At 45.7% G+C, this 27,847-nt stretch overlaps 1 protein-coding gene across 3 annotated transcripts in view; it reads right to left on the bottom strand.

The window, feature by feature from the left end:
• The window catches only part of PHYHIPL (phytanoyl-CoA 2-hydroxylase interacting protein like), a 120,722-nt gene extending 93,274 nt beyond the window's left edge, over window positions 1-27,448 (bottom strand). The window contains exon 1 of one of the 3 annotated variants that reach the window (XM_021398579.1): window positions 27,172-27,448. The gene's annotated coding sequence lies outside the window, so the exon portion shown is untranslated. Of the gene's footprint in view, window positions 1-5,594; window positions 5,617-26,950; window positions 27,034-27,171 lie in introns of those variants that run through there. The other 2 variants (XM_021398577.1, XM_021398582.1) reach the window with 2 other exon arrangements.

The raw sequence follows: 27,847 nt of genomic DNA, 5'->3' as shown, positions 1-27,847 counted from the left end.
CCATGCTGCCGCCCAGGGGAATACGCTGTTGTCTCTAACGGTGAAAGTTTCAGGAGCTTCCCGAGTTCTTGATATCTTGAGCCGCTTTGTGCTCATGACTGCCTGGCAGAAGAAGCTGGGAGGTTCACTCTTGAGATGGCAGGAGGTTATCAGGCTGCTCCTTGGTGGAACCAGCATCACTCATTGGTATCTCTCAGCTGTGTGCAGGAGAGCAGGCCTCACTGTCCCTAACTGACAGCGCAGAGGTGCCTTTTATGGCAAGGCTGCTTCCTCCTTTGTACTTCTGCCCAAGCTGCTGACAGGAGATATTGGCAGGAACTTCAAAAGCTGTTTGCAATCGGCGCCTTGTGAAGTTACAGGCAGGTTGAGCCTTGATATCCTCTATGGAGCTGCACCAAGGTTTCAGTGCATTCCTGATCCAGCCTGGCCTTCAGCCAGAGCTGTGCTCTTCTACCCAAGAGAGAGAAGAATGCTTGAAGGATGGGTAAGCACATGCATACTCCCTGCCTGTCACTGTTCTCAGGGGACTCTCCCTGTACTCCCTCCTACCGTTACCACTGTTGTGCCCAGAGCCATCCACCTTGGCTTCTGCTTTGCACGATGCTGTCCTGCAACCACACAATGCTTGCTGGAAGACCAATGCCTCGTGTTTCTCTTTCAGACTGGGACTGCTTTCTGCAGACCCTGAGCAAAGGGACTGACTGCTTTGCAGCAGAGTGCTCTTCCTTGGCAGAGCTGGTGCCAGGTTAATTGCAGCAACTGAGGAGTGTCACTGCTGGCTAGAAAAAGCATGAGACCTCTCTCCCTGAACATGGAGCTTTCTCCCAACGAAGAACCTGTGGTTTGCTTCCTGCTCAGCAAGACAGGCCTAGGGCTGTGCTTCCCTCAAAACACAACACCAAGGACATGGGCAAGCACACATGGCCCTGCTGCCTGCTATGTGATGCCACTTTGTAAAAAGCTATAAAATTGACTTGTGGGAAGCACTAGCATTACCTAAAACACTGTAAGACTTCCTACCCTTCAAAATCCCCTTTTCCTTCCCTCCCTCAGCGTCCCTTTCCTTTTCCATGAAAGATACAATCTCAAATGATGGTCTGAAACCCCATTTTCTCCATAGTGATATTTCTTTCAGGTGAATGTAACCTATCAACTGCTGTGCATGCAAACACAAGCAAGGAGCTTGAGTGCCACAGCTCCCTTAGCTGGTCATCTAACGCGTCTGCCTTTTCCCCTCACTGAAGGTTGGGATGAATTACTCACTTCCCCAGACCTCCCCAGTCGGCTTCCCCGCTCCTCCAGCCCAAGGTGAGAGCCAGCCTGAGAAGTCAGTGACAGTGCTTCAGACCTCTTGAGTTCTTGCAACCAAAGGGAAATGTTTTCCTTCATGCTGCCTTTTACATTTGGAAGATGTGGCTTTTGTGGTTATTAAACGCTTCCGTGATGTGCTGACATTTAGCCATCCCTTGTAAGCTGGTGAGTGTGCATTGAAGACCATACTCTTTTACTATGACATTATTTTTTAATTCTCTAATGAATTGTGTGTTTTTTTGTAGTAAACTAGGCAGTAAATCACATAGGCAATCAGTTTTGCAAAAGGGCCTTCAAGCAAACACAGGGAGAAGGCCAGGGAGGCAGGCAGTTTGGTTACTACCAGCAATTCTATGCTGAGCTCTTACTGCCTATTTTCTTGCACTGCTCCGACCTTGATGCTCCACCAGGGCTCACATACCTGGAGGCCGCCCCACCCACTCCTGCCAGGCACCACCAGCCCTTCGTCCTCCTACTCTGTGTCCCCCACGCTGCACAAGCCATCTCTGCCCTGCTGCTACCCAAAGCACACCCAGCAGACAACTAGCATGTTTGGAGGCTGTGCAGCTGGCTCAAGCCCAGGCTTGGAAGGTAAGTGGGCAGGACAAACATGGGGCAGGAGATGCAGCTGTGGCCTCAGCATTATGGAAACCTGCACATGGGTCTGGGAAGCACTGCAGCCAGCACAGCACACCTGGAGCAGCTTTCAGCTCATTGCCAATCATGGCTCAGTAAAGCTACCCAGAGGATTCAGTGTAAATTAATTGGGCAGCTCAGGTACTTTGGTGATGCTGTGCACTCAGTAGAGATAATTAATATGCTTTCTCTGTGCAGCAAAGCTACTTAAACTTTATATTGTTGCTGCAAGAATCGTGTGGAATCCACTTTCAGCTTGCATACCACCTTACACTGAACCACCAAGAAACATTCTGAGTCTAATAGTAGGGTTAGGACACAGCACAGCACGCTGTGCTGAGACCCCTCCAATTGGGGTGTGGAGTAGGAGGACAAGGCACAAAAAGAGACAAAAGGTCACCAAAGCACAGAGTATAGAATACAAACACCTGCCACAAAACCCTGGGAGTCAGTTTCAGGCAATTTCTAGATGTTATCTGTGATGCCCAGGATGAGAGTGGGGATGGAATTTGGAAGCACGGAGTCCCTGTGGGATATTTGGAGGGGGGTGGGAAGACCACTTTCCCTCCAAGGTCACCAACCTGTACCCCTTAGCATTTAGCAGGCTGAGAGCCATGGGGAGGTGACAGATTTGGGGAGGCGTGAAGATCTGCCTGCTTCTCCAGGCTGTGCCACGCAATGCCACTCTTGTATCAGCCAGATTATAGAGCAGCCCTGTTCAGCCTGCAGCTGTGTGTATTGCTGATATAATTGAAAGCCAACCCAGAATGAAGATTAAAAAAAAAAAAAAGAAGGAAAAAAAAAAAGGAGTGAAAGAGACAAAACAACACGTTTTAGTTTTGGCTTATGACACTTGGGGCATTTTATACCAGAACAAGTGGGTGTTTGTCTGGAGTAGTTCTGCAGAGACACTCCAGCTGAGATGTATTTATCATTTATCCAAGCTCTGGGTTCTGAAGAAAGCAAAAGGCTTATGTAAGCCCCCAGTTGGGATTTCTAGATCCTCGTTTAGAGACTTGCTGTACCAGCTTTGCATGGAGACTGCGCACTGAAGTCAAGGATAGAGACCAAAACGGCTTCCTCCATCAGAGTGTAGGTGCCATTAAGTGCATGACTTTGAGTTGCTCTTGTGCAGCTGAAATGTAATTTTCCTGAAAGTGGGAGTGGGGGGCAGGAAAGAGTCCTAAGGACCCACCACTGAGAACAAACTACAGCTCTTATTACCTCTACCCACACAAAGCTGTCCAAGCTGAAGCAGCTCAGCTCTCTGCTGGCAATAGGAGGGAGCAGCAGCCCCTGGCCAGGGCTGGCAGAGGGAGGGCAGAGGGGCTTCTCCAGCAGGCAGGGAAATCCCCTTCTCTTCCTTCCCAGCAAGAGGGCAAGTCATAAATCCTGACTGTTGAAAATTAATAACAAAATTATCTAACCTGACTACTTACACTCTCCCCCTCACTGTCGGGCAAATCATTCTGTAGGACTGCTTGGTGTCAGATCCCCGACATCATGGAGCGATGGGCCCCAGACAATTCCCACAGCCCCAGTTTCAACTTTTCATCGGCCATTGCCCTGATGATAGCAGAGTCTGGCGAGATGAAGATGTACGTTATGTGCCCGACGCACACTAAGATCGTATAAGTCTCAGCTTCAGAATGGTCACAGTAGTTTGGTGCTATGCTTTATAAAAGCCTAATTTCTCAAGAATTTGACCATATCTCTGTAATTGAAAGGCTTTTGCTAATAACATTAAGTATGAAATAGTAGGAGCCAATTGAAGCTCATATCGCTTAACAAAGGTCAAAGAAGCAAATCATTTTAATTGAATACGCAAATTATATGAAGTGTCTAGATGTCAAGAAAGTTGAAAGCAAAGATGCAAGTTGGGTAAGTCATTCTAGAAATCAAATGAGATATGTCTAATTAATTAATTGTAGTTGGAGGGCTCTAAAGCAGCAGAGGGAGCATTCCCACCTGCACTGGGAATTGCAGCCTAACAAACAGGGATATGACATGAAACTATAAATGAACACTTGCAGACTGAGGATTATTTGAGCTCTGAAGGGGCACTGCTGTTTACTACAGATCCAGCCATTTTCAGATAGCTTCAGGCACTGCACTTCTACATTCCAGCTATTTATTTTCTGATTTCACAATCTTTACGGTTTCCTCCATTATCTTTCACAGCACATGCGTAAAAGCCCACAAAAACAAAATCTGACAGACTGTGCTAGGGAACAGTAAAGTTGACTCTACACAATACGTTGTAAAATGCAATGAACTAAACAAATAAAAAAGCAGGTGGTATCATTTCTTAATTTGTTTCATCTACCTTGAGTGTTACTTGGAGCAGCACTAGCTAGGCATTTGCTAGCAAACATGTGAGTTTGCAGCAGATGGTCCTCTATTAAAAGTGTGCTCCCAGACAGAGAGCTCTGGGAAGCCCTTGGAGAACTGAGGAAACTGGCAGGTTGGTATTTATGCCTCTCCCCAGAATTCAGGATATAAAGCCATCCCACGCAAACCATATACCCAAATGTGAAGGATAACCAGTTTTCTCCTATCTCTGCCTTGCCGAGGTACTGATTCTCTGCAGGGCAAGTGTGGTCTGCAGCACTGTTCCTTAAGCAATGATTGCAAAAAGATGGCGAGAAGCAGCAGCAGCAGTAAACCTCAGTGGTAGCTTCTGCATCAGCAAAAGAGTGACCACAAATAAATCAAGCTAATAGACAAATAGGATCTTGACAAAGAGCATAAAATAGCATGTTTCTATTACATTTCAGTGCCCAAAGAACGCTGGACTGTATGATTATGTCTCAGCTCCTAGATTTCCCTATGCCGCACATGGATGAATATTTAAAACCTAATTTTGATGCAGCATCTTTGAACCTCAAATCCACCAGACATGGCAGGGAGTTGGCGGACATCATGTAATTGCAGAAAAGGATATTTTATATTTTAGGACACAGACTACTCCTAACTTGTCTGGAAGAATGAGTGTAGAAAGTGCCTTGTGTAAATCACTAAGTGCAAAAACTAATTTGAAGGCAAGGAAGTGTTCTGCAGGGCCAGTGCTGCAGCGCAACCTCCAGCTCAGCCAGGCTTGCTGAGATGCCAGAGCAGCCTGGGGCTTTTCAGCCTGGGAGAGCCAGCCCTGAGCAGCCATCCCTACTCACACTACCAGCAGCACCTCAGCTCACAACACAGCCTGCCTGCCAGCACAACACATGGAAGCCCAAAAACTCCTCCAAGAGATTGGAATGGGGGGTTATGAATGTTTGTCTAGCTTTCAGCTAATGCACCACCTGTTTTAAGGGCCTGAGCAGGTTAACACACATGCCACACTACTGCACATCAGGAGATGAGGACTTGATACATTTTGGAAGATCTTCCAACCAAAATCAAGGGCAAACCTTCTCCAGGACATCTTCTCTGTCTCCCATCACTGAGGTGCTCAAGGCAAACACACTTATCCCACCTGAAGTGGTGTCACAGGTTGGGGTAGGAAGAGAGAGTCTCTGCTCCTCTGTGCGTGCACTTACGCTGTTTCCTCATATTTAAGATAGAAATAATTCTTTTTATGTCCTGCATGAATAATTTCAAGATCTACTGATAAAAATTCAAAAGCAGTTGACTTCATGAAATAGAGTTACCTCTATGCCATGCGACAGGGAAGACTTGTTCTACCCAGACAACGCAGCTCCCCTTAGAACACTGTGCTGCTGCTCCCGTACCAGCACTTTCTTGGGTTGAGAGGAGTGCTGGCCTCAGGTTTCCCTGATGGGAGCATTTCTACAAAACAAAAGGGGGAAAACTTTCACATACCATTCATCTCCAAACATGCTTTGTACACGATAGAGCCTTCTCCTAGCCAAGGGCGCGGAAATCACGCACCCTGTACTCCATCGATCAAATGTAGAGTCCTACTGGAAATCTGGTCACACACAAGATGTCTTCCTTAACAGCAAACAGAAATCACACAAGGGATGATCACAGCCATTGCCTGCAGGCATTTTCTTTCCTTCCTATCTTTGGCTTCCAAACTCCACCCTGAAGATATTATTTCTCTAATAAACACATGCAGCAACAAAACACACGACTGCTGAGAAAATATTTGGCACTCTAGTTGCTTGGTGGTAAGATCCAAATGGCTATAAACACTCATCCATATTTCTTGCTAAGCTATTTACAGTAATTCCTACTGCCAAAAAAATGCAGGTGCGCTTATTTACATGCATTCCTGTGGCTCGTTCCTGAGCTGACACTGACCTTCACAAGAGGATTCCTCAGCTGTGGCAGGCACACAACAAGGCCCACTGCTGCACAGTGAAGAGGGGTCCAGGGCCCCACACAGACCTTGTGCCAGCAGAGATGTGTAGGGATAGGTGGGGATAGGGAGCTGCACGGACTCGGTCACACTGGTGTGAAGGTAACTTCTCATGGTACGGCTCATTGCCCTGCCTGCACTGGTAGAAGTGCACACTTTTATAGCTGCTATCACGCTGGAATGGTTGAATCATTTTAAATATCCTCCCAAAAATAGTACAGCAATATCTTTAGAGAAATAAAGCTGATTCCAAAGTTACATTATGCACAGGAGGTCTGGAAAACTTGTGGCAGCTTAGTAGAAGGCACATCTGGTCTGTAAGTAGTGCAGCATACAGAAAGTTGTTATTGAATTACTGTAACACCCTAACATTCTGCAGCACATAAAATCATCCTTATAGCCTGCACCATGCCCCCTACCCTTATTCTTTTTCTTTTTTTAAAACTGCATATCACCGAGTCATCCAGTACTTTCTGGGCTTACAGCTTTAGGTAATCCAAAATGAATTATAATCAGGCTTCCTCTTACCAGAAGGGTCCATGATGTCCCAGATAACGTGTGCTTTAAGTCAAAATGATCTAATGGTTGAGAACTGACACTTAGAATGTTTGGGGCAAAGATCTTTGCAGCTTGGAAATATTCTCACACCTACCAAATCTTCCCCAGCTTATTCTACCCCATCTGCCCCATCATCACATTTCCCACCTGCAGGCCATCAGGCCCAGCATCACCATACACCTTCTGTCACTGTGTGGAAAAATACTTTTAATCTCAAAAAAACCAACAGCTTACAACAGCAGAACACTGAAAGCAACAGAAGGACCTGAGCACACATTGCTTTATGTTCCTGCCTCAAACCTAGGGTGAGAGCTCTCAGGTGCCCTCTGGTCTCCCAGCCTCAGGAGCTCATTTCAGAAATCCATGGAAACATTTATGTCCTCTCCCTGTTTCCCATACAGAGCTGTGGGGCATATGCAGTGGCTGGCAGCTGTGTGGGCATGCCCTGGCCCTTCTGCTGCTCCATGCCACAGAAACCTCCAAAAGCTAGGGCAGGGCACCCCGCTAGAAGCTCCCCAAACTCCTGCATGGCTCTGCAGAGCCTGGCTCCTTGCAGGGGAGCTGCGGCATCGCTGCTGAAGAGCAGGGCACATCTGAGTCATCGCCGCGCACCTCTTGCAGATAACACGCTTGATATGCTTCATTACTATCAAAGGCTCCAGTGCTGCTGTCTGGCTTCATTTCACAGCCCAAAAATGTAAATACAATTTCCCCATCTAGTGGTCCAGCAGAGTAAAAATGCCACTTTGCTGCTGCAGCTGCTGGAGGACTGCATCTGGCAGGGACACCCCCAGCTGCCTGCTCACACACCCAGGTCAGCAGGTAAGGAACAGGGGAGAGACAGAGACAAACCCCATGGCAGGCTGCACATCTGCTGAAAAGATCTTGAAAAGCTTAAAAACAAACAAACAAAAAAGCAAGCAAAGTTGTTTTGAGTGCTCCAAAGAAAATCATGTATAAAGAAGCATATTCCTTTGGCTGATGCAGGATCAAGCAAGCCCAGTGCATTCTGAAGCAATCAAACTGGTCCCCTGAAAAATCAGAATTACCTTGGAAACTCTGACGAGCTATGAGCTGTGACAGCAACAAAATGGCTTCCTAGAGCCCAAGCTCCCTGATCAAATCCTCCTTCACTGCTCTGGCAGCCAGTGGCAACACACAGAAATAACAAACCAAATCCCTTCAGTGTGGCAGCTTTCGGCTGCAGTAAATTACATTTCCATGGGCTTCATTGCTGTGATTCTCCCCTCTGTGACAAAATTAAAGCAGTGCAGGTGATGGGGCTGCAGCCCCCAGCCCCTCCCTCCTTGCAGCCAGCTAAGCTTCCCAGGGGGTTTCAAGGTGTGAATAGTAAGGCCAGAAGAAAAGCAGCCCCTGCTCCAGGCAGCAAGGGGCAACAGTGTCCAGGCACCTCTCCTTCCTCACCTGCCACAAAGTGGTAGTAATTCCCCTGCTGTGCATCCTCACATGCTTCTTTTGGAGCAGCAAAGGCCTGGAACCAACCTCTGGCACTACCAAAGCAGAAGAAATTCTCCCCTCACAGAGCTGCCTGAAGTCGCTCTCCAGGAACACCTGGAGCCTGGTCCTCATGGTGCTGAGACCAAACCACGCTCCCCAGCTGTGCCATCCCTTTCTAGTCCAACACCAAACCACACTCCACTCCCTTCGTTTTCCACTTAGGATAACCAATCCAAACACCATTTGAAATGGATACTCTGTGACATTCATGATTAAAGGGACTTAGGGCAAAGAGAATTTAATATCACAAGGAACACAATCCAACTGCCTCAATGCAAAACTGAACCAAATAGCCCAAACTCATCTTGACTTGTTCAATTTTCTTTTAGAAAGAGTACTGTCAACGGTTTACGGGCGTTCAGCCCAGTTCCGTGACGAATAGGACGGGGGACCCATGGGCCCACGCTCCGAGAAAAGGGAAAAGGGAAAAAGGGTAAGGAGATGGCCCTGAGAGCAAAGAACAGTGGCAACAATCTGAGGAGAAACAAACTAATTTACTAAATAAGATATCGGAATGCAAAACAACACGCTATAATACAATATATTACAATTTAAGCTGATAAATCCAATACAGAGAGAGAGAACGTCCCAAAATCAAGGTAGGCCTTACTCTACTACCAACGATAAGACGGCCGGAGAGCGAGGTGCTGCCAAGACGAGAGACGGCGGTAAAAAAAGGGACGAGGTCTCGTGATCTGCAAGCTTTTATCTTTTCCCTCTGTCTGGAAAATGGTAACAGAGGAGAAAAGTAGCCTGGGAAATGTGGTAGTCCTTCTCTTCTGAGAACCAGGTACATTCATTACATGATATTATGATGTGGAATACCAATAACCGAAAATCACAAAACCATGACAAGTACCCAGGGAGGTATCTTTGCTGGGCTCTTTGTAATTCAGAAAGTTTGTCCTCCGCTATTTTACATCAGCAAAAAACAGTTTCTTATTTCCCATTTTATTTTATGGATTTTCCGTAGGGAGCTTCCAGCATATGAAAGAATGAGGTACACCCACACTTGTAACATAAAAACATCCACTTCTTTTAAGCATATTGTGACTTATCTGTTCCATACAGTTTATATCTAGTTTGGTCTGTTCACACGCACACACAAAAATATCTTTATAGAGAATGAGGCATTCCCATAAATATCAGATTTCATTTTAAGAGAGAATGTCTTGTTAATCTCACAAGAGAAAAGAGAAAGAAATTGGCAGACCAGACTCTGCATTTCCAGGGCTGTTATTTGGGCCTTTTCTTGATCACTCACATTAATGTGACAGGCAGCATTTTTCCTAACAGCCTTCAGTTCACACTGGCTGGAGCTGGGAAATAGTTTGATATCTCAACTTAAGCCATGCAAAATATTTCACTGGCGACCTGCACAAGGGAAAACCCCCTTGGGGTGATCTGGGCCATGCAGCAGGGTTGAAAATCAGCTTCTGGCCTGTGACTGCAGATGACTTTGAGCTTGGAGAATGTGAAATGTGAATGAAGCACCAGAGGCGGGGAGCAATGGGCATCAAAGGGAAAAATCTCCCTGGCCAGCACATGCTCCCTGAGCCGAGTCTTTTCCCTGAGATCAGCTGTGCTCATTCCTCGCAGGAAGGACTTGGAGAGAAGGAAAGCAAGCCTGCCAGGTACCTAAGGGCAAAGCATAGCTAAATCTAAATCCACTTTTTTGTAGCTGTAACAAGGACAAAACAAGCTTTTTTGGGTTTTATTATTGTTACTGGAAAAAGCAGAGGCTGGGGACTTAGGGAGTGCAAGGATGTGGTGGTGAACTTCAAATACAGGAAACTAATGATGCTGGTTTTTAAAAAAAAAATGGAAAAAGAAGAGTAAATTTAATTGTATAAACACCACATAAGAAAAAAAAAAAAGGTCCATTCATATCCAAGGGGAACAGCCCAGCAGGGTGAGCTGTGAAGCCTGGGAGCAGCACCGAGCCAGGCAGGGACACCAGCCCAGAAGGTGCCTGGAGGGAAGGGAGCTTCCACTGCACCGCGCTCTCGTGGACTCCCAGACAGCGTCTGTACAGCTCCCAGCATGTTCTGTGCTCACTGTCCACCATACCAGAGGGAGGGGAGCCTACAGTGATGCCACCCTGGGTCACACCAGGCGGTCTGCACAGTTTAAGCACAAGGCAGCTGACTTTCTTCCAGCAATTCACTATTTTAGCGCTGACCACCAGATGAAGTTTTGTACAATGCTTTTCTGGAAAGTCAAAGCGCTGTCACAGGGCCATCAGCTTACAATTCTGAAACCACAAGGATCTCATGGCTCTCCCCTCAAAGAGTAGGCTTACTTTCCTCTTTTCCCTCTCCTTCCCCTAAACAGATCAATAATTCTCTCAAAACCATGCCATTGGATTCAAGAGACCCAAACCACTCTTTCCACAGAGCATAAACTACTTGGAGAGCAGCTCTGAAAACTTTCCCACACTGAGGCCATCACCTTCTCCCCTCCCTTTAGGAGGATCACTGAAACCAGGACAGTAATCCAGCTTTCTGGCCCTCTCTCCCCTTTCACTCCTTCATTCAGCGCTAACAACAACATGGCTGTGTGCCAAGGACAGCACAATGTCTGAGGAGAGGACATGCGCGCAAGATGGGTGGAAGCAGGAGATGCAGCCCATTTCCCACAGGCCTTCTCAGAGGACAGCAGTCCCCATGGCCACCGGGCCTGTGTTAAGCCACTGCCACAGAGCAGACAGCTCCCCACGGGGCGTCCCATAGGCTGTGCAGCCTGTGATCTACAGATCAGTGAGCAAAAAGGGAGAAGAGCCCACACAGCACAGACCAACGCGCAGTGTGATGGAGCATTGCCAGCGATGCTGTGCTGGGCTTGTGTGGGTTGACCACCAGGGACTGACCAATGGCACTGGGATCCAGCAGCACTGCCCACCCGAGGTCAGGCACCTGCCGCTCCTGGCTTCTGTCTTGCTTTCCTGCCTGTCCTCCAAGAAGCTGAGCACCCGCTCAGTGCTACGGATCGTGGAGATAACCTTCTCTTAACAATTGAATACTGAGATGTGAAAAAGCCTGGGCTGGAGCCTCTAGCAACAGGAAGGAGATTGTTACAGCAGTAATTTACTGTGGTAGGTTTTGCAGCGTGATTGCAACATATCATTACACCAGTTTTATCCCTTTCCATTTGGCAGACGCTGATTCCTCCCCCCTGTTTCTTACAGAGCACAAGCCAACATGGCAGCGTTTCAAATGGTTTTAAACTCTGCCAATGGCAATGAAAAAATAACTGAAAAGTTCTCACAATTGCATTAGCTTACCCAAAACCAATACATACGCACACACAAGTAAAAAAATACGCAGAGCTCAGCCAACACGCGAGGGTGGTGCCAGAGGAATGGCAGGTTGGGCTGCTCGAGGCAGGCGGAATGAGCAGCCAGTGGGCAAGTGGGAGGCTGGGAGAGGGGCCTGGAGCTCTCCACCAGGTACAGCTCCTCCTTCCCTGAAAGCCTGTCACCCCACACACATTAGGAGCTTCACAGGCCACTCTGCCAGACCCGTGTGCACTGCAAGACATAGATTCTGAATCTCACGGAAACCACAGCTTTCTCACTCCAATCAAGCATTCTCTTAATGAGCTGCAATTCAGGAGCTGGCAGCACACAGCACAGACTGAAGAAGGTGAGGAACACAACAATGTAGGGAAGCGAGTCTTCTCTTCCCCGGCTTTGGCCAACCAAGACTTCACAATGGGGTCAGAGACCGACCACCTACAACAGCTTCTGCTGCTTGTGCAGCATATATGTGGAGAAAGGCATTTTCTTTCCTTGCCACTTTTCATGAAGCCAGCAGGAAACTGAGGCAATACACACACACATCCCAGATGTAAGAAGGTGCCCTGTAAGGCAGGAAAATCTAAGTTCTCCTGCTTGTACCTATTTAAGATGCGATACTTTAATTCCTCCTTGAAAGCAAGGCATTATGCCCAAGAGATGAGGAAAGAGAGAGTGGATATCAGCTCTGAATAGATCTCACTTCTCTCACTCAGTGGAGGATGCTTAGGAGATAAAATAGGACAATATATTACCTGCTTATTTAAAGGAAAATAAATTGCTTTAAAGTATTGAGATTCTCTTTCAGAGGAACTGTTTATAATTCAACTGGACTAATGTGATTCTCAAAAGAATTTACACATTCTGGGAAGGAACTTAATTGTAAAATATACTAAAGCAAATATTTGTGAAAGCTGCAGCCATTTTTCAGCTTAGAACTAAGTAACTGGAGATTATGCATAGTGAGAATTCTATCTTCGTGTTACAGATTTGAAAAACTATTTGAGCTCCAGCCCCACCAAGAAAAACCTGCTTGTAAAATATCTGCCTTCTTATGTACAACTTGCACTCACAGCTCTACCAGTCTTGGTAGTCATGGCAGCAGGGAAGAGAGGAACAGAGAAGAAGCTGCTAAACTTTCTTCCGTTTAAATTCTCGTTTATGATTTCAGTGGTGCAGCATAAGTAACCATAAGCAATGAAATAATTTGTTTTCACGTAAAGAATGTGAAGCTTCAAAAAATATTTTCATTAAGAATGGACTTCAGTGACTTGTCAGAACAATAATACTGCTCTTTTAAAGGTCAGCTATTACACTTTTCACAGGGAAAAAAAAAAGAATAATCTTATTAATCCTAAGTGACTTCTACAAATGAAACAATAAATGACTTATTTCTTTCCATTTTCCCGTGTATATTATCAGCAAAGCATTAATGAAAGGAGACTCCAGTGAAAATCCCTCAGAGAGCTTTTTTTCCAACAAGGATCAGTTTAGTAAAGAATAGCAAACACACGTGGCCAGAGGGAACAGATTTGCAGGAAATAAATCTGCTGAACGAGTACCTCAGCAGTTAGAAGGAAAAGCTCGTACGTTGTACAGTGTTTCTATATGAAATACATTTGAATATGGATGCTTCTATTTGCAGACAGACCTTTCATCCAAGCATGAAGAACTGTTTTTAGAGTTCATTTTTCTGCTAAAGCTTCATAAAGCGAGCAGCCTGCTCCCTGAAGCGCTGTGGGCCCCCCTTCTCGCTCACCTGGCCAGCTGCTTCTGGGCACGAATTCCAAACGCGGTTCCTCAAGGAGATAAATTTCACTCGCCCAGCAGTTTGAGTTAGCAAAACTGAGCTTGAATGGAGGGGGAGTGAATTTCACTGTGTGTAACGAGCCAGAAAAGGAAGATGGAGATTTACCATGTTTTGGTTATTTTCCTACACAATTCCCAAGCCAGTGAATGTAAGAGATTCCTGCAGTAGCTTCTGCTCCCATCAGCAGTTCAAGCAGTTTACATATTCACATCTGTGTAATAGTGGTGCAAAAATTAAAATTTACTTTAAAAAAGAATTACACAGTGAAAGTCACAAGGGAGAGAGGCCTTGTTACCAGAAGGTTATTTCCTCATTATTTAACTGAATTTCATTTTAAACACCATGCAGTCCATCTCTGAATGAAGGCTCATAAAAGACATAATCCTTTAGAAATTAAAGTTTTATGAATTACACTTTACTTTTCTTAGTAAATAACTGTTGCCAGCATAATTCTCAAACCGCACCCAAGCCTACTGATGTCAGGTGAAAACAGAGCAAACAGAAGAAGCTGGGAATATTAACTATAGAGAAGCACTGCCTATAGAGCAGAAAGACAAGTTCTTACAAAAGCCCTCAAAATTACAAACTATCACCTCGACTGTATGAAATCATCACTGCTGCTAGATCTCCACTGCATTAATAAAATCCCTGATACAGAGGAAGGAAAGGGTTTTAAAATTAAAAAAACATCTATGCAAACTGAATAAGAAAATATCAACAAAAGCTTTGGAGAAAATGCAGAGCAAAAACTTTACACTAGACGCTAGGCTGGGGTAAAAACAAGGCTATTGTGTTTTAAAATGGAAATGTACACACACCCCACCCAAATGTCAGTAGGTTAAATTAAGACTGAGAGGGATGGATAATGCACTTTGTTTAACTAACATGATAGCACGAAGAGAATCCATTACTTGAAACAAGAAACCTAGAGAAAATCCTACCTGTTGGTCAGCAGGAAGGAAAATACTCCAAAGAGGGCTCTTCAGTGGCATTGAGCTGACATTTTCCAACAAGTTCTTTTAATGACCTTGGAAACTCCTTCCTAAAAAGCTGATCACTCATTCTGAGCTCTGAGTTTGCGCTGCTGGAGCTACATCCTGCCATTACTGAATGTAAAATTTTATTTCCATCAATACAAAGTCCTGACATTTTCTCATGTAGCTGCTCAGAATCATAAGAGCTGTATTTCTCCACCAAGAGCAATCCTGAATAACCGTCCCAAATGACTTTATATTTCCAACAATCTGTCACTCAGTAGTCACCCATTTCCTCAGAAACTTATGAGTTCATCGAAGAGTGGACAGCTCTGGCTTCTCAATGGAGAAACTTCCTCCAGTGTGAAGACAGGCCATTTGTTCCTCCCTTTTTAGCTTTTACTTACCGATGTCCATTAACCCACTGGAAAAAATATATATATATATTAAAAAAAAATCCTTCTTACTCCCCAGCAGTTCAATATCTATAGGAGCACGTGCTGAAGCACTTAGAGTAACTTTTCCATGCATTTTAGATGCCACAGTAAGTTGTTTTGTTGTTCTTGACACCTTAAAAAGCACAGATGTATAAGTACGACTTCCACTGGTGAGAGCTGTCATGTCTGTATGATTATTTCTTATTACAGTATTCCATTTCTACCAGGATTTTGACATGTTTTTAATACCTATATCTTTAAGTTAGACTTCTTTTCACACACCTTATGTTTAAGATTTGCAGCATTTGCATATAGAATTCATCTACATTTGCTAGTTGTCCTGCCTGTTTTTATGTACTGTAATTATCAGAGGCCATTTACTTGTCATATTGTTATTCCTTCACAAGTTTTATTATATCCTATCATACTCATTTCCAGATTACAGGATTTTTTTGTTCCTGGATTACAAGATTTTCATCATTCTATCTCTTTGTGATCAGTCAACCAGATCTGTGCAGCAAAACACAGCAAAGCATAAACCTTGGTGATGTATGAATGGGGACGGGCTGAGAGAGCTGGGGCTCTTCAGCCTGGAGAAGAGAAGGCTCCAGGGGGACCTTATAGCAGCCTTCCAGTACCTGAAGGGGGCCTGCAGGAAAGCTGGGGAGGGACTTTTTATTAGGGCATGTAGAGACAGGATGAGGGGAAATGACTTTAAACTGGAAGAGGGCAAATTTAGACTAGATATTAGGAAGAAATTCTTTACTGTGAGGATGGTGAGACACTGGAACAGGTTGCCCAGTGAGATTGTGGGTGTCCCTCCCTGGAGGGGTACAGGGCCAGACTGGATGGGGCTTTGAGCAACCTGGTCTACTGGGAGGTGTCCCTGTCTATAGGGGAGGCTGGAACTAGATGATCTTAAAAGTCCCTTCCAACCCAAACCATTCTATGATTCTGCGATAACGCAGCCAGGGCATGGTTGAAGCGAAGCCCATCTTTCTTGCATACACTTGCTCCAGAAGCAAAGAAAATCTTATCCCCACACCCAAGTGCTACCTTTTCGACTCAGCATCCACCTTTGCTGCTTAGCCCTGGCTCTGCAGTCGTCTGCGGGAGCACCCCTGCCACCGCAGTGCAACTGCAAAAACATCCCGGACAGCTGACTCCTTTCTGCCCCCTCCCCCGTGCTCCTGTGCACACCTCCCCTTTCACTTTAGCAGCACAGGTCTCTCAGAACAGCAAAAAGCACACGGACACACCCCTAGTTGGTTTCGTAAGTGTGTGGAGGAAAAAGGAATACATGAATCCTCCCTGAACTACGAAGCTGCTGGCATAGCAACCACAGAGAGGAAAATCAGAGCGGAATATTTTTCTGCTCTGCTAAATCATTATTCTTCAAGAGCCACAGTTAACCCTTCCCTGCTTAGCAGTCTCCTTATCAGAGTGTTGTCTGTGAGGAAGCAGGGAGGAAACTGTGGTTACGTCGCAATTTCAGATTAAACTTTCTGAAGTTGCACATCAAAAGTGAGTTCTCAGCAGATGATATAGCAAGAAAGCATATTCTTCGCTACCCAGTGTGAAATGTTGATTGAAGTGGAGGTCAAGGTGATTTGCATCTCAACGATCAAACAACATATGTCCATTGAAGGAAAATATTGCCAGATTAGCTTGATTGCATTTTTAAAAGAATCTAACAGAGTTAGACTAAGGAAATGAATTAGAGACAACTTTATGTTTATAGATTCTAGTAAAGAATCTGATGTATTACTGCTTGATGTCCTGAGGGAAGCCATTAATTAAATAGGTTTGCTCTGAAATGCAGTTAAATTGATACAAAGCAGGTCACAGAGCTTCAGAAAACATGCAACGCTAATCCAGAGTCCTCACAGTATCTACCAGAGCTGGCAGACTGAGGTTAAGTCCTTTGTGCAGCACCATAAAGGACCCAGATAGCCACGATGGGAAAGGGTTCTGTTTGTGAATGGAGATGGTGCCGCACACCCAGGGAGCCACAGGAATCCAGCCCCACACTGAGATGGCAGAGCTGTTTGTGGCACTACTGACACTGATGTATCAGGAGCAGGGAGCCTCACTGATGTGCTGTCAGTCTTTGGAAACAGCGGCAACAAAAAAATCTGTGAGAGCAGAGAGCAAGTTACAGCCCAGTGCACAGGGTGATGCGATAGCAAAGTAACTCAGGAGCTGGGCAGCTAATGTTGTCTTATCTTAATGATCTGTGCATCCAAGGTCTGCAGCTAATGGTGCTGTATTTTACCAGTTTGTATACGCGTGGTCTAACTCTTTCTCTAGTGCATCCATATCTCTGAAAAATGCATTTATGAGCTCAGCCTGGGTGGCTGCCATCAGCCTCACAGCACTCAGGTTGCCAACATCCAGCTCTCCGAGCACTCTGCAGACCAAAAGGCACATAATTTGAGAACAAATGGGTGAACTTAGTTATTAGTACCAGGCCCACACATCTGGAGACTGATTCTGGGCTGAAGCCAAGACAGTGCCTGAGCTGGATACAGATCAGCAAGTGCATGACAACAGTTTTCCCTAATAGAGTCAAAGAACGTCCTTTCTGGGTCACAGGGGAAGGAGAAGGCAGAAAAAGAGTCCTATGCAGCCCATCCAGTCCTGCATCCAGCGCAGCGCAGCCACCAATCACGGCCGCTGGCTGCCTCCACCTGGGGAACAGCACCTTGTAGACGATGATATTAATTACAAGGCAAATTACACCCACTTCTATGGCCATACTGTATTCAAAGCACAACAGTTTAAAATGTTGTAAACAGTTTTACCTGCCTCTAATGGGATTTCACCAGAATAGAGAAACAACTATTACTGAGACACCTGTAAGCATCTTATCCCTCATCCCATGGATATTGCTTCCTCCTTAGGGCTTGCGGGAATGTGGCATCAAGTCCATGAAAGCTTCCCAATATGTGGAGAAAACTGGATAAGAACCAAATGGACCTGGAATGTTGTTTTTTTTTTTTTCATATGGAAAAGTATGCATAAATAAAAACTAAATGAAAAAATGTGTCAGATTTGCTTAAACACAAAGGCTTGTGCAATTTCAATTATGCAGAATATATAAAAGGAAAGAAAATCCAGTCTAAAATGTTATCCCAACGTCCTGACAAGCACAGCGATACTAAGAATGAGAACAAATCAAAACTGTCCTGGCTGATAACATGGGAATTTGTTCCTTGACAAAGTTTCTGAAAGCACAGCAGGTTTTTGCACCAATACCGACATTTTTTACTGTTATGGTAAACAGAGATCGGTGCTTGGAGCATTACTGCAGCATGTCATTCACAAACAACTCAAGCAAGAAGACATATCAGCCTTCAGAGTTGCTCTGGCTTCCCAGTCACCATCATGTCATAGAATCATTAAGGTTGGAAAAGACTTCTAAGATCATCTACTCCAACCCCAGCCCATCACTGTTAATCATGTCCTGATCCTGCAGCTTCAAACCAACTCACTGGGTCTTCACCAGCCCTACTGCCTATAAAAAAGGTTGCGCAAGGAACAAGAAGCCCATGTTAACCAAGCTGCTATGTACCTAAGTGCCTCAGATCAAAAGGTGAATGCAAATATTTTGATGATATTACTCCTCAGGAAAAAATTGGCCTAGTAAGACCCCTTCCCAGCTTGTCTGTAGAGAGTGCCAGTGGTTTACTGGACTGGACTAGACTGTCCTACCACACTCATGGTACGGTCCGAATTTGATGTCCTCTGAATTCCATCTATTCGAGCCAATGGAAGATGTACTGCATGGGCACTGTTTTCCTACCAACAACGTCATCATAACGGCTGTGAAACAATGGGTCACCTCCACTGGCGCAGATTTTTATGAGTGCAGTATGCAAGCTCTTCTTCCTTGCTGGCAAAAATGCATAGCTACTGGTAGTGACTGTGTTGTGTTCTGTAGCTGAGAATTTGCCCTCCGAAACAGTGTTATTGTACTCTTTGTAGCTGTTGTAGTTTCCATGGAAATAAATAGAAGGCATTACTTTCATGGTGACCTACATACATTTAATTTAATTCTGTTGACCTTTTAAGTCACTTTACAGGGTGATAATGCCATAGAAATGCTCACTAGCATAAGTAAAACCTTTGTCTTATAGCATCTACGTCTGAAAAAGCTAGTTCTTTACTGCATAGACTACATTTTTTTCCTCAGAACTAAGCATCTACAGTGTACAAAAGCTGTCTGGCAAGATTCACACCTACATAGAGAAACTGAGAATACTTTTTTTTTTTTGTCTTTTCTGCTTTATGGGGAGAAAAATCACCCTGCACCTTCATAGCCAAGTAGTCACAGAGTTTGTCTCAGTTATCTCCAGCCAAACCGGCCTTGTAAGAATGCAACCAGGAAGGTGGGGATCACGGTGGGATAAGCTGCATATGAAATATAACTAACCAATCTTCTTTGCTACGGATGTTCTCTGGGACTTGGCGAACAGATTTGCCATTTACTGTATGGGGAACCCAAGTTGTTGTAATAGGAATGCAAGAATGAAGGATGCACACATTTGAAGTTTGTTGGAAGAACATGAATTAATGCTACAATAAATTCTGTTTTTTATCCTCTCTTTAAGGCACAAATACTTGAAGGGGACATCCATGGGATTTAGAGAGCACTGGAGGATATGCCCTGATCTTAGTAGAATTGCAGCCCCAAGCCCTAAGGTGACACCAGGGTACTGAAGCAAAAACTCTGATTTATGCTTTTGCAAAATGCCAGCTACAATGGCACATGGGAAGGGCACAGGGTAAAAGGGAGCAGAGGAGAGCAGAGCATCAAGGAAAGTCTTTTCTTATCCCATTGAGACCTTTATCCTAATGTTATTCACACAAGAACTGTTTGCTAAGGCACAAAAGCTACTGGCAAACTCCTGCATGCGCCTCTGTTACTTACGGTAAGGCAAAGACATCTGGGGGTTCTGGCCCTCTCTACTGCAACGTCCATGAGTCACAGCTTCCATTTACAGCCCCAGGATGCAAGGACACAGCCAGAGCTGAAAATATTCCAGAGAGTTCACAGGACTCCTGGATTTTCTTAATTCCAAGTTAAAATCCTGCATCAATGTAAGCCTTACACGTCCTGATAGGCTGCAAAAATACCCTACAAAACAAAAACACCACCAGAAAAAAACACTAAAACAATCAGCTTCAGATCCGGACCTAGATCAAACTCTTTGCAAGTTGTCTCTGATGCAGATGTGGACAGCTGGAGCACACAGCACTGCAGTCAGAGCATCAGCCCCAATCTGGGCCCATTAGGAATTATTTAAGTGAACAAATACTGTGTGATTACAGCGCAGTAGATCAATATTGTTGGAGTGAATTGAGAAATGGCATAGATTTTCTCAGGTGCTAAGAACTCCAAGTTTTTGCTGCCAGAGCCCAACGCAGCCTCACAGACAAACCCAAGCACACGTCTCCATCAGCCACACAGTGGGGGCTGCCCGTCCCTTCTCATGACAGCCCTTCCCCCCACTTTCCTTGGGGGCTGTGGGTACATGTGCACAGCTCTGCAGCAAAGGACTCAGCTCCCCCCCGCAGATGTGCTGGCCTTACAAACACAGCCCCTCCTACATCCTCGCAATGCCGTCACAAATCAATACCAAGCAATGCTGCACGCGCAACCCTGTGATGGAGAAAAAATAATAGCTAAAAAAAACAACAACAAAAATCAATACTTTAACAGATCCTGGCCATTGCTGGTCTGCTGGAGAACAGGGCAGCGTTTGAGCATAGGAGAGCCGCAAGGCAAAATTACCATTTGTGCAGTGAGCAGCAGGCCGGCTCAGCGAGGGGCCTGGCTTTGAGAAAGGCCAAAACAACAAATCTCAGCATCTACCACCCGGGGAGCTGCCATGGCTCAGCACCACAAAGGAGCAGCACGAGGGAGCATTTTCCCAAAGCAGGAGCAGTCCTGCTGAGCTTGTGGGAACAGAGTCGAGAGCCTGCGCATCTCAGCTGGCTGCAATGATGCCTGCTTTACCAACAAGACTTTAAAGAGGCACCTAAGAGAAATATTAAGACATAAAAATACCTAATAAAATGTTGGCCTAAATTGAATTCGGACTATATTTTGGCTCCTTAACAAAAGCTGAGGCGCGTCGGTACTAGCTTCATTGGTGAGAGGTTAACACCCTAACAATTAAAATTCTTTGCATGCTGATGTTTTCCATTTGTTCCTTAACAGTGGAAATAACCATAGAGATTTCACAGTGATTTTTTCTAGTGTGTAAGAGCAAGAGCTCATGCAACGTCCTTCCTCAGGGGTGTTTCTGCCTGGCAAGGCAGGCAGCCCCAGGGCCTAGCAGAGCAGGACAGCAAGGCCCAGGGGCTCCTCTCCCACCTGGCTGGGAAGCCAAAGCCAGAAAACAGTTTCTCCTCACCTAAAGGTGAGGCAGAGACCTGCTCATCCTGCAGCGAGCATGCACAGTTCTGCTGACAGCAGCAGGTGATGTCTTCCTGAGGAGCTGCTGTATTTTCTCCCACATCCATAGTCATCTGTTTGCTTTGAAATGGTGACAAAGCCTCTACTGCTCTCCAGACAACGCCATTGCCATGTCAGTACAAAACAACCCCCTCCTCTGTCTCTGTCTGGCTGCCACTCCCTGCCTGCGTGCAAAAGGTGGGAGGAGAGCAACATCTTTTTGCTAAATTGTCCCCCTCTGACCTCACCTCATTTGTTTCTGGACAAGCTTCAGATCACATACCTCTCCCAGCCACGTGCTCTGCTGCTTCCCATGCTGCAGCTTCCTATTTTGGTCTGTGAGAGGAACCTCAGGGTACGATGTGCTGCCCCAGGTGCTCAACATCAGCCGTGTTTGGGGGTCAGCAGGAGCCCCGCTGCCACCCCCCCAGCGCGCACAAGAAGGGCCATTCAGAAGGTGAAGGTCAATGAAGTGATGCGCTACATGTTCTTTTTTGTTCCTAACAGCATTCCACAAACTAGGAAACGAAGGTTCACAAGAACAACTTCAGCCCCTAATACTTGCAATGCTGAACTTGGGCATGTTTTACCAAGAGATATCAGTGCCTGAGAAGAACCTGGAAGAAACTGCAAATGAGCAAGCAAAACTACTGCTTAGGGTGTATGGCTTGCTGTTTCTTCTGAATATTTTATCATAGGATAAGCATTGGTCCATTCTCTAAATAAAAGTATGGTATGTGATACATGTAAGAGTGACCAAACCAGAAAAGAAGACCAACAGCTGCAGTGCACGCTTGTTGGCTTGTGGGGTAAGGCAAGCCGAGCCTTTCCAGAGCAAAGCATGAGCTGTCCCAGAGCACAGAGCAGCGCATCAGGCAACAGCACATCCCACAGGCACAGAACACTGTCTGGGATATGCATACTTTTGTTAGGGATGAGAAGTCTTGCACGTGCCAGAGTCCTGAACACTGAGGGGCTGACAGACAGAGGTCCTGGATCTGCATGCAGAGCTCCTCTCGTTTGCACAGTAATCACCAAAGGAACTCACACAATCCTTAACAGAAGATCTTTCACGCTCCTCTCCCCACAGCCGCCCATCTCCTGTTGAAAACACGATTGCCATGCTGCAGGCGTTCCTCCCAGCAGCACCCAGTGAGTTGCAGCCCACAGACAGTAGGGGCAGCCGGGGCTGGGCCTCAGCTGTCTTCCCCAGTGCTGCGCTTGCACCCATCCTCCCCCCCATGATGGCAACAGAAGAGAGGAATTCAACACTAAGAAATGCTACAACTCATCCAAAAACACAAGCCAACAGAGCAGGCGGCCAGCAGAGCTGTGTAAGTATGCGATACGTGACAGTGTGCTGAGTTTCATTAAGCAGAGAGCACCTCGCCACAGAAGAGCCGTCTCCAGAAGGTTCATTTCCCTGCAGTTGATGGGCGGCCCAGCATCCAGGCTCACAGTGCTCCGACCCAGCGTGCGTGGGAGGGCTGCTGGCAGCAGCAGCAGTGATGGGCGCCAGAGCATGATGGTGAAGTGCTCTCTCAGTGCGGTGGAATCAGCGTATTCCTCAGACAAATGCCAGATACTGCCCCCAGTCCCTCGCTCCGGTTCTGGTGCATGGGGCTGGGATGTGGGGAAGTCACCGCCTGTGTGCAGGGCTCTCAGCAGCCCCCTATCTGCACCCATGCCTTCTTCAAAGCCTTCAACATCTGCATTTTTTTAAACACAGAAAGGCTCCTTTCAGATGACAGCATTTTTATTTTGTGATTGTTTTGTGTGTGACTCCACAATCAGGAAGGGGACCGTGCTGTCCCCGTCCCCCGGTGCTGGCCACACAAACGTCTGCTTGCAGGAAGGCCGCACGCAGAGCCATCGCCTTCCCGTAAATCAACAAACAATGTTTAGAAAGGTCTGTGGTGTGGGAGGATTTCTTAACGCAACACAAGGCAGACTTGAAACACATGCCTGCTCTGGTAAAATTAATAAAGCAACAAGGCCGTGCTGTAAAACAGATAGAGGAAAACAAGAACTTTCTCCTGATGACTTCATCCCACAGGGGTCAGCTGCAGATCAAGGCAGCTTTGGTTGGGAACAAGAAGCTCTGGAGAATTCATGGAGAACTTGAGAGGAAACTTGTAGAGTTGAATAACAAAAACAACATTTTTCTTATAGGAAAAGGAAAGATTTCCCAGCACTGTACCACGAGAGCATCACTCGTGGGGCATGTGTTGCAACCTGTCTCCTCAATCAGCGAGCCTGGCATGAGCACCACTGTTTTTTCACTCCTCTCTTAAGATGTGGACAGCACAACAACAGGATCACGTGGCCTCTCCCACGTGCCAAGTTCACCCTTTTACTCACACAGCATTAGGGTAGATTAACACTTCAACATGAGAGGAACACAAACCCTACAACATGCAAGCAGCCAGGCATTTGGCTGAAGCAGCCGTGGCACCACGGAGAACCACCCCTGCCCACAGAGCAGGCAGGAGGGATGTGTACCAGGAACAGCCAGGCTTCGAAAAAAGACAGTTACAGAATTAAATTGTGGACCTTTTCTCCATGCTCTCAATGTAACTATCACATAAAAGCTGAGCCAGTTGTCTGGAAGTCAGTAAGTAATCTTCTAGAGCTCAAGTTCTACTCACAGCTCTCAGCTGGGCAGCGCTGGCCAGGCAGACCTTGCATGGCCCCATGGTGGCTGTTCCCATGTACACCATCTGCTCCCTCCAAAGAAGGCTTCACAAAACAGCCTTCTTTATTTATTTTAAGGTACTTGGCATGCAAACAAAGTGCTTGTGCGGCACACGGCACACTGCAGTTGTAAGAGTTGTACTCCTTTTTCCATTGCTTGGAGCACAATAGACGGTTCTCATGTATCACCAGAAAGGTCGCTGTCTCTGCAACTTCACGCCATCTACAGGCATGCCATCAGCTCATCTGCCAATTTTTAACAAACAAGTAGTTTGTTGTAGAAACGTACATTAAAATCCCACTGTCACATGTACCTGAAAAAAATACTCTTCTGTGGTTTAAGATAAAAAAAAAAAAGGGGGGGGGTTAACTCCTGCAATGAGCTTTAACCAAAACACTTAATCTACCTTAAGCTTTAGTGCAAACAACATGAGATCCACTAAATCTCTTATTTCCAGTCCCATATTCGATTCAATATTAACCACTGAAAACAATAACAATACTCACAAGAACAACATTGCTGCCATCTCACTACGGCTTCTCAAGAAAGAACTTCCCAAAACTATTCAGAATACAGTATGACAATGGTAGACATAAATCAATCATGGGCTCCCTAATCTCAGCTCAAGTTTTTCACCTTCTTTCCTAGAAGCACACAAACCATACAATCAAAGAAAAACATTGAAATAGAAGTTACTGCAATTCCACAGACCGTATAAAATACGGAGTTTTTTGGCACTGAAGTGTCTAACCTACCAAAACGTTTAACTTATTTTCATCAAGTCAATTAAAAAGTAAGAGAGTAATAGACAAAGTACTTCAGCATTGTTGACTATAGAATTCTGAGACAGAAAGAAATTTTAATAAGCAATAGGTCATTTTCTCCAACTTCACTAGCTGTAAGTCCTCTAAGCACGTAACATTTTTATGTAACCCTATAGAACTCTATTTTAAATTCTTTACTCCATGTAGCTTGCTGATCTAACCAAGCCCACCATTTCAGCCAGAACAATGCTGCTCCCCACCGGCTCCCAGGCCCCTACAGACCATGGCTGCTTCACAACTGCTGGCAAGTTCCAACTGTGCCTCCGGAACCTCAGAACTCAGGGGCAGATTTTAAACAACAATTCACTAGTCACTGTCTTCAGACAAAGCTTCAGTGAGATGTAAGCACATTGTGCTAGCAACTCCCCCAGCACAACTTTGATCAACTACAGATTTATGCACAGCAGAGAAAAAATTGTTCACTTAAGATTAATCAATGGCACTCCATGGAATCTTCCTTTCCTTCACAACCTAAACCTGAGCTACAGCTGCCCCTGGTGTTTCTTCAGCACCAGAAGCTCCTTATCCTCCCACATACAGCTCTCACAGCACAACAGATGCACAGTGCTTCTCAGTGCACTGAACACATCAGTTGCGAAGTCCAGCACACAGCTACAATAGGAGATTTAGCCCCACAGCTACCTAAAAGAATGCTTATTTCCACAACTGACAATAAACCCGAGAAGCAAAGAAGAAATTTTTGTTTCAATTTAAACATACTATTCAGCAATGCAATCAAACCCTCACTCATCTTTCAAAACTAATTTATTCAGGAATCTTTTAATTTGTGCTCCTCAGTCATTCACGATATCACAGTAAAGCCCTTGCTAACAAACAGCTGGTAGCCACAAGGCCAAGAAAGTGACATTTCCACACTGACTGAAATGCCTCCATCACAGTTCCAAATATCAGATCTACAGAGATTGCTCAGGAAGTTATGAGAAGATAGTAATTTTCATTATTTTGGACTGCTTAAGTGAATAAATTGCAAAAAAGCAGAAGGACATGGATGACGCACGAGGTAAAGTACAGGCTAACCTAGAAGCTTCTTATCTACCATTTTTTCTCTAAAGGTCATAGCAGAAGAAAAGAGGGCTCTTTTTCCAGCACAATTAGCCATTATTTTAACACTTATGATAGCAAGTGCAGGTGACAGCAATTAGCCAAATGACATGCTCAGATACTTTAGTGTGACTTGTCCCAGAAACATCAGAGCACAGAAAGGTGCTGGAGCTTCTGGATGTTATACAGAGGCTTATGGAACACTGAAATACCTTAGTATATGCACGTGTGGGTTGATGGAAATCCTCAATTCTGATATTTCACTTTGGAAAAAAGAATCATAAAAGGCCAGAAGCCTATCCTGCAAAGAAAACCTCACAACGTCATAGGAGCTCGCTACATTTCTGTGGTGCCTTGGGCATCCCCTTCTCAGCGTTTGCTGCTCTCCCCCAGCCCTGGTGGCTCTGCCCTGCCCAGCACTGCCTCCCGGCCCTGCGGGCAGCAGCCTGCTGCCTGCCAGCTCTCCATCTGCTACCACAGCAGGGCACTGAAAGAGCTCTGCTTACACGTCACGCTGCCTAGCGCTGGAAATTTCTGCCATCTGCTCCTGCTTTTACTCCCATGCTCCACAAAAATATTAGACTCTAAAGGAATTGCTTTTCACTTATCAGATGCTTAAATATATTGTTAATTTGAATTACAGCTACTCACAATTGCTCTTGTATTCAAGCAGACATAACAAACAGGCATAGACTAAGAAATTATGATAGAACATCAAGTTGCATAGATATTCAATATCCAAAAATATGCAAATGCCTACCCTAAATCTACTTTTTACAACAAACCTATTTTATTTGGATGACTCTTAACCAGTGCAAATAAAACCTTTCTCTCCCAAAGCCAAAGCCTCAGGGCATCACACAGCTTATGGCACTGAAGGCAGCATCAAACAACACGGTATCACACACGGTGGCTGCCACCACAAAACTTCAGGGAACCGCTTGCACCCACACCAGGCCTCAATGAGGCTGAAATAGCTCTGGCTATAATACAGCATTTTAAAACAAGTTAAAAGCCAGCTTTACAAGATGTTTGGAAGGACTTACGTTTGCTGCTGCTGCCTCTGCTCCACAAGGCGGGCACACACTGCTCCCCAACACAGCCCACAGCCCCACATCACAGTGCCTGGGGAAGGGCGGGCCCTGGGGCAGCTATCACTCACAATGGGCCCCACCTGGGGCTTGTTCCTCAGCAGTCCCTCCAAGTGCACCTCATCAGCACAAAACCTTTACTCCCACATGGCTCCCCACAGCTGCCAGATCCTTACCTTTCTATGTTACCAAGCACGGCCTCAGCTCCACAGGCTGCAGGGCCTGAGGGCAGGGGTAGCAGCAGGCACCATCTCTGTTTCTTTGAAGAGTACAAAGCAACAGTGTGGCTGGTGCTGGGGGTCCCCTCAGGGTGCCTTCCAGCTGTGCTACAGCTGCTCCCAAACACAGCCTGCAAGAAGCAGGGGGCAGCAGGGCCAAGGAAGGGTTTAGGGCCTGTACAGGATGCCCAGTAAGCGAGCTCTATAAGGGGAGACCAGGGTCTCTGGAAGGTTCCGGAAGGCTCCAGGTGTGCCCCACCCACAGAGTACAGCTGAGCCCCTCAGCAGAATCTGATTGAACAGAAGGCAAAGCCCTCACAGGGCACAGCTAAGCCCCTCAACAGAACCTGATTGAAGAGGGGGCAAAGGCCCCACAGGGCAGCAAAGAAGAGCGGGGAAAGTGTGAAAGATCACATCTTACAATGTAGCATTGGCTTTAGGTCTTCCAAAAGATGCTGCATGCAAGATTGCAGCATGCATAGAGAAAAGGAAGGAGTGCTATAGTGTATTTTGTTTCTGCGCTTAAACACAAAGTGACACTTGCTAGCTTCCAGCGAAGGGAAAAGCTGACCTGGTGAAGAGTTAGAGGTCAAGCAAAAGAGCTTTCAACATCTTTTTGATCTTTCTACAAACC

This window comes from Numida meleagris, chromosome 5 (genome assembly GCF_002078875.1).
Source record: "Numida meleagris isolate 19003 breed g44 Domestic line chromosome 5, NumMel1.0, whole genome shotgun sequence".
Taxonomy (NCBI): Eukaryota; Metazoa; Chordata; class Aves; order Galliformes; family Numididae; genus Numida; species Numida meleagris.
The sequence above is the reverse complement of the archived record's forward strand: the minus strand, read 5'-3'. Positions and strand labels throughout refer to the sequence as shown.